Source organism: Paramisgurnus dabryanus, chromosome 12, assembly GCF_030506205.2.
Source record: "Paramisgurnus dabryanus chromosome 12, PD_genome_1.1, whole genome shotgun sequence".
Classification (NCBI taxonomy): domain Eukaryota; kingdom Metazoa; phylum Chordata; class Actinopteri; order Cypriniformes; family Cobitidae; genus Paramisgurnus; species Paramisgurnus dabryanus.
Genome location: NC_133348.1, coordinates 3,761,430 through 3,769,281, shown reverse-complemented (window position 1 = coordinate 3,769,281; position 7,852 = coordinate 3,761,430). Strand labels below are relative to the sequence as shown.

Sequence of the window (7,852 nt, the reverse complement as noted above, 5' to 3'; positions counted from 1 at the left end):
CCATTGACTTCCATAGTAGGAATAAAAAAATATGATGGAAATTAATGGGTACCGTCAACTGTGTGCTTACCATGATTTATCAAAATATTTTCTTCATCATTTATCACAATACTTCCAAAATATTTTTTTCCTACTATGGAAGTCAATGGTCACTTACTGCCGTGTGTTTACCAACATTTATCAAAATATCTTCTTTTGTGTTCATCATAAAAAAGAAATTCATACAGAAATTCAACATTTATTATTTTTCTTTTTTGGATTTAATACTCATATTACTTTTATTTGTTGGTACAGTTGGTACATCTTAAACCTCAAAAATAAATAAATAAATATCATCTTGAAACACGATATTCATGCCATATTAGCTAGCATTGAAACTTAAAGGGGATAGTTCACCCAAAAATGAAAATTCTGTCATCATTTACTCATCCTCGTGTTGTTCTAAACCTGTATGAATTTCTTTTTTCTGATAAACACAAAAGAAGCTATTTTGAGAAATGATGGTAAACACACAGCAGTAAGTGACCATTGACTTCCATAGTAGGAATAAAAAAAATGATGGAATTTAATGGGTACCGTCAACTGTGTGCTTACCATGATTTATCAAAATATTTTATTCATCATTTATCACAATACTTCCAAAATATTTTTTCCTACTATGGAAGTCAATGGTCACTTACTGCCGTGTGTTTACCAACATTTATCAAAATATCTTCTTTTGTGTTCATCATAAAAAAGAAATTCATACAGAAATTCAACATTTATTATTTTTCTTTTTTGGATTTAATACTCATATTACTTTTATTTGTTGGTACAGTTTATCTAAAACCTCAAAAATAAATAAATAAATAAATATAATCTTGAAACACGATATTCATGCCATATTAGCTTTAGCACTGAAACTTAAAGGGATAGTTCACCCAAAAATGAAAATTCTGTCATCATTTACTCATCCTCATGTTGTTCTAAACCTGTATGAATTTCTTTTTTCTGATGAACACAAAAGAAGATATTTTGAGAAATGTGGTACACTGTAAGAAATTTCCCCGTTAATTTACGGTAAAATACTGGCAGCTGTGGTTCCAGCCATTTACTGTTATTTTACAGTTTCCCACTGTTTTTTCATTTTACAGTTGTGCTGTTATTTTACAGTTTTCCCACCGTTTTCTATTTTACAGTTGTGCTGTTATTTTACAGTTTTCCCACCGTTTTCCATTTTACAGTTGTGCTGTAATTTTACAGTAAAGTACTGGCAGCAATGGTTCCAGCCATATACTGTTATTTTACAGTTTTGCCTCCGTTTTCCATTTTACAGTTGTGCCGTAATTTTACAGTGAAGTACTGGCAGCAACGGTTCCAGCAATTTCTTACAATTATACACACTCATTACTGTTTATTTTCTTACATTTTTAAGTTGTGAAACATAACACAAGTTAGTTAATATTTACTATACTGTCTGATAACCTAACATCTAATAAAAAAAGAGAAATGACTGACATAGTGCTCCATTTTCCATTTATTAATACAACTGTTATTACAATCTTTAAACAATCTTTTAGCACTGTAAACATCTACAAGTATGTTTAACAATAAATGCACTATCACAGAGAAAAGGTGCCATTAAAAAGCAACCACAGAGTAAAGTAAGACCACATCACAAAAATAAAGTGCAATTGAAGGAGCTACGGAGTAACAGTTACAGTAAATTTAACATTATGTTAACTCTTTCCCCGCCAGTGTTTTAAAAAAAGTTGACAGCCCATGCCAGCGTTTTTAATGATTTTTACAAAAGTTTAATGCCTTCAAGAAAACATTCTTCTTTAACTATATAAACCTTCAATATATCAAATCGAATCAAATAAAATAACAAACCCCTCTGCTTTCAAACAACAATAAAAAAAATTCATCCTACCTTAAAATTAGTTATTTTTTACCACCTCTCAAATATGAGTAGGTTTCTTCAAAAAGACCATATTTTGAGCAAAAAGCTGAGATAATGGCGATTTTGTGAAAGACTTCTGATAGAAATCCAGAGCAATAATCAAAACATACACAGAGTTTGAATTGTTTGACCTGAGGGGTTGTTTCCAGGTTGTATAAGTTGGGTAAGAGCAACATAATAACGGAAATACGGATTGCTATAAAAACTCGTCAATGGCGGGAAAGAGTTAAAAACAGAAATCACAGAAAAAAGTGCAACTCAAGGAGCTAAAAACAAACTTACAACAAGAAGAAAAAACTGCCAGCACGGCACAACATATTTTAAAAACCTGGCATGAAATGAAGAACACATTAATCAAACTAATTGTTGGAAAAAAATTTAAGTGTCTTACTCCAGCTTCTGATCACTCTGGCCTGAGAGGAAATCCAGGTCTGTAGATAGAAAACATTTTTTTTAAAATGTTAGTAACAAAATATAGCACATGGCAAAAGCTAGTGCTCATACACTCTGAAAACACTTTTTAATTTATCAGACAAAACACAATCTTAACAGAACTGCAGGTCAAGAGTTAGCCAGAAAGAAGTGAACAATTACAGTATGTCACAAAAGTGAGTACACCCCACATATTTAGCAATATTTTAGTATCTTTTCAAAGAGACAATACTACAGAAATGAAATTTGGATATGTTTCAGAGTTTTAGTGCTTCTTGTATAGAACTATAGATTTATTGTCCTCTGAACATAACTTGACATAGAGCCATTAATATCAAAATAACTGGCAACAAGTCAGTGAGTACACCCTAAGTGATAATAGATGTATATGGTTTAAACATGCAAAGCCACATGTCCTATTCATAATTCATGTTTTCATCTGCTTGTAAGGACAATGCATGTCTATCTTGTATTAGAGCTGTTCAAATTTGATGCTTTGAGTAGAATTCTCTCATACTGACCAATGGATGGTGACCATAGCACCTCATGGTAAACAACTCTGATGATTTGAGAATTAGAATTGTTGCTGTCCATAAAGATGGCCTAGGTAGGCTATAAGAAGGTCAGTAACAACCTGAAACTGAGTTCCAGTACAGTGGCTAGGGTCTTCCAGAAGTCTTCCAAGACTGTTTCCACTCGGAACAGGACATGCAAGTGTCAATCAAGGAAGTTGAGTTCTTGTGCTATGCGTCATTTGCAGAAACTGGCTTCAAAAACAGATGCACAAGTCCTGCCGACAAGAGCATCAAAAAACGCTCTGGTTGCCCTGCCAACAACGCTATAGAAAAAAAGTAGTGGCCACTCTGACGCCCGAATGCACTCTCTGGAATACTTTTCCACCTTTAGGTTGGATGTCATCAAACCACGTCATAGCTCATTACCATAATGTAAGGGGTGTACTCACTTTTGTTGCCAGCTATTTTGACAATAATGGCTGCATGTTAAGGTATTTTCCCAGGACAGTAAATATATACTGCTATACAAGGAGCACATTGACTGCTTTATATATACTTTATAGTAGTAAATATATATTTTAATTTATTTCTATTGAATTGCCCCTTGAGAAGACATGCTAAAATATTTGCTGAAATGTGAGGGGTGTATTCACTTTTGTGACATACTATATGTGTATAATTAAGAGTTAACATACACTCTTACCACTGAATTTGAATGTAGATTAGAGGTGGTAACTCTTTCAGCAAGCATGTAAGTGATGGGGGGTAATTAAGTTTAGTTACCTAGACAAAATCCCATTCGAAACGGATGAGGTTCTTTAGGAGGGATGCAACTTCTGCGTTGACAGTAGCAGTCTTCTTATTCACATTCTTTCCAGTCTTCTTAACGACCTTGACTTTGCTGGTCTTCGAGCCTTTTTCAGGGTTTATCCGACAAATTGTCTAAGGGTATTAATAAATATATTTATAAAAAAAACCACTTACACAGTCGACCCTTTTTAATTTAATTAATGCATTAAATATATAGTTGCTGAAATTAGGGAGTAATAAAAGAGAAAGCAATTTACAGGTTACAGAAGAAGAAAAATAAAATACCTCTAAATAAAATCCAATGTGCCACATGCCTCTGGATACTGAAGATTTAAGACGTAGTACATTGCGAACAGTAGAAATCTTGCAGTCCGAAATCTGGGGTATACGGCCTCACAAATCACACGACCCTCAAGGATAATCATCTCTGACCTCCCTGAAAATATATATTTAAAAAATCTGTAATAATATAAATAAATAAATAGTTCTCAGGGTGTATTTTTTCCAGTTATGCTTAGATAATGGTCTATGACTTTTCTGTTATCAGAACACATACACTTTCATGAGTAAATTGGAACTTTGCACATGTCCAACCTAAGTAAGCGATGCCCATAGTCAAAATAACATGTAAATGAAGCATTACAATAATCCACACGATTCCAGTTTATTAGTGAATGTTTTCTGTGGTGAAATCTACATGTTTGTAAGAAGCTATTTCATCATTAAGATTTCTCTGTTCTTCGTGCATTAAAATACACAGAATAGACACAGGCCAAGCACTGCTTGCATCACAATTTGTGTCTGTGTACTTGCATGTGCCTCACAAATGCAGATTGTACTGCTTAAGTCAATACAAAGTTTGCAAGAAAACATGTGGTTAAACTTACCTAATATAGCGTTGTTTACTGTCTCAGAAATACAAGTACATCGATTGAATGATTCCTGTACAAGATAAAAATAAAACAATTTATTTATTTCGGGTTATTAACTTTTTGGAGAAGACTTGAAAATGCTTGACCTGTTGTTGATTGTCAACGTCTCTCTGCAAAACGCGATTCGCGCTAAAAACAGTCAAAAATAACTGCTACTGACTAACGACCTCATTGGCTTTTTGAATAAGACTACCAACTTACATAAAAGCCTACGTGTAAATCTCGATCAAATACAAGTAACGTACTTTTGCGTGAATTATTATATTGCGTGGTGTAAATTAACTTCACATGTGCATCTGGTATTAAAAATCAAACACACAACAGATACACATTAAAGTTACTACTAAAAATGTCGAATTTATATCGCACATTTTAAACCAAGCAAAGTATTTGCTGTAATAATCAAAGGTTGGAGAAAACTGAGTAACGAATGTTAAGAACTGCCTTCAAAACGCGATTCGCGTCAGGTAGCAGAGTCACAAATACTTCTTAAAAGACATATTACAAATTGAGGGAAGCATAATGAAATAACAACAAAATTACAAACTTACATTGAATCGTGTCCTTTGTAACAACGGAGGAAAAGCAGGAGAAGAGATGAGCTGCGACGTCATCTTGTTTACCGCGCTGTTTTGAAAAAGAGTGATGAGTTAAAAATCCCCCCTCCCCCCACCACGCAGAACTATACCGGCCGAGGCCGGAAGTGGGCGGAGAAGCAGTGTGTGCCTGACTATTTAAATTATTTTCTTAGTTTGAATTTTTTAATTTTATTTATTTGTATTTATTTTGGAGTAGGTACAGCTAGTGTGTTATGCTTTTGCTATTTAAGAGGACAAAAACACTTTATTAAAATTAGTCCTTTTTGTTTTTTCACTCTACTATAGAATTGATCTTTGAGAAAAATATTTTCTTTGTCTTTTAAACAAAATCAAATGTTCAAGCTTTGTTATTATTTAAGATTAATAATAAACAATTTGTATTGTTAATAATTTCTGACACAACAAAACAGATGGATACTAAACTATACATTTAATGGTTTTTAAAAAATTAACAACTGTCTACCTTTTACATTATTTTATATACACACACACACACACTTGGTTAGTAGTGCCATATCCTGCTTTTTACAGCGCAAGACTGTTTTTTTCAGGCGCCAATGGGTGTACAGTTCAAAGCTGTAAATTTACAGAAAAAAAATATTTTATGGGCCTTTGGCTGTTAATCTACAGTATCAAACTGTTTATTGAAATAACAGTATTTTACTGTTGGAAATTGCCCGTTTTTTAACAGCAATTTTTTACAGTGTAAACACACAGCATATCCATTGACTTCCATAGTAGGAATAAAAAAATATGATGGAAATTAATGGGTACCGTCAACTGTGTGCTTACCATGAAGTATCAAAATATTTTCTTCATCATTTATCACAATACTTCCAAAATATTTGTTTCCTACTATGGAAGTCAATGGTCACTTACTGCCGTGTGTTTACCAACATTTATCAAAATATCTTCTTTTGTGTTCATCAGAAAAAAGAAATTCATACAGAAATTCAACATTTGTTATTTTTCTTTTTTGGATTTAATACTCATGTATAACTAATATTACTTTTATTTGTGGGTACAGTTTATCTAAAACCTCAAAAATAAATAAATAAATAAATATAATCTTGAAACACGATATTCATACCATATTAGCTATTTAGCACTGAAACTTAAAGGGATAGTTCACTTTAAAATGAAAATTCTGTTATCATTTACTCATCCTCATGTTGTTTTAAACCTGTATGAATTTATTTTTTCTGAAGAACACAAAAGAAGATATTTTGAGAAATGATGGTAAACACACAGCAGTAAGTGACCATTGACTTCCATAGTAGGAATAAAAAAATATGATGGAAATTAATGGGTACCGTCAACTGTGTGCTTACCATGATTTATCAAAATATTTTCTTCATCATTTACAGTATCACAATACTTCCAAAATATTTTTTTCCACTATGGAAGTCAATGGTCACTTACTGCCGTGTGTTTACCAACATTTATCAAAATATCTTCTTTTGTGTTCATCAGAAAAAAGAAATTCATACAGAAATTCAACATTTATTATTTTTCTTTTTTGGATTTAATAGTCATGTATAACTAATATTACTTTTATTTGTGGGTAGGCCTACAGTTTATCTAAAACCTCAAAAATAAATAAATAAATAAATATAATCTTGAAACACGATATTCATACCATATTAGCTAGCATTGAAACTTAAAGGGATAGTTCACCCAAAAATGAAAATTCTGTCATCATTTACTCATCCTCATGTTGTTCTAAACCTGTATGAATTTCTTTTTTCTGAAGAACATAAAAGAAGATGTTTTGAGAAATGATGGTAAACACACAGCAGTAAGTGACCATTGACTTCCATAGTAGGAATAAAAAAATATGATGGAAATTAATGGGTACCGTCAACTGTGTGCTTACCATGATTTATCAAAATATTTTCTTCATCATTTATCACATTACTTCCAAAATATTTGTTTCCTACTATGGAAGTCAATGGTCACTTACTGCCGTGTTTACCAACATTTATCAAAATATCTTCTTTTGTGTTCATCAGAAAAAAGAAATTCATACAGAAATTCAACATTTATTATTTTTCTTTTTTGGATTTAATAGTCATGTATAACTAATATTACTTTTATTTGTGGGTAGGCCTACAGTTTATCTAAAACCTCAAAAATAAATAAATAAATAAATATAATCTTGAAACACGATATTCATACCATATTAGCTTTAGCACTGAAACTTAAAGGGATAGTTCACCCAAAAATGAAAATTCTGTTATCATTTACTCATCCTCATGTTGTTCTAAACCTGTATGAATTTCTTTCTTTTTTTTGATGAACAGAAAAGAAGATATTTTGAGAAATGATGGTAAACACACAGCAGTAAGTGACCATTGACTTCCATAGTAGGAATAAAAAAATATGATGGAAATTAATGGGTACCGTCAACTGTGTGCTAACCATGATTTATCAAAATATTTTCTTCATCATTTATCACAATACTTCCAAAATATTTTTTTCCAACTATGGAAGTCAATGGTCACTTACTGCCGTGTGTTTACCAACATTTATCAAAATATCTTCTTTTATGTGTTCATCAGAAAAAAAGAAATTCATACAGAAATTCAACATTTGTTATTTTTCTTTTTTGGATTTAATACT

At 31.9% G+C, this 7,852-nt stretch overlaps 1 long non-coding RNA gene across 1 annotated transcript; it reads right to left on the bottom strand.

Annotated features, from left to right (window-relative positions):
* Positions 1-1,498: 1,498 nt before the first annotated feature.
* On the bottom strand, positions 1,499-5,498 carry LOC135744539 (uncharacterized). The gene is made up of 5 exons (XR_010530751.2): positions 5,183-5,498; positions 4,587-4,641; positions 3,985-4,135; positions 3,673-3,831; positions 1,499-2,373 (listed from the first exon to the last, which is right to left on the bottom strand). It is a non-coding gene; the product is annotated as an uncharacterized lncRNA (long non-coding RNA).
* Between the last annotated feature and the right edge of the window lie 2,354 nt (positions 5,499-7,852).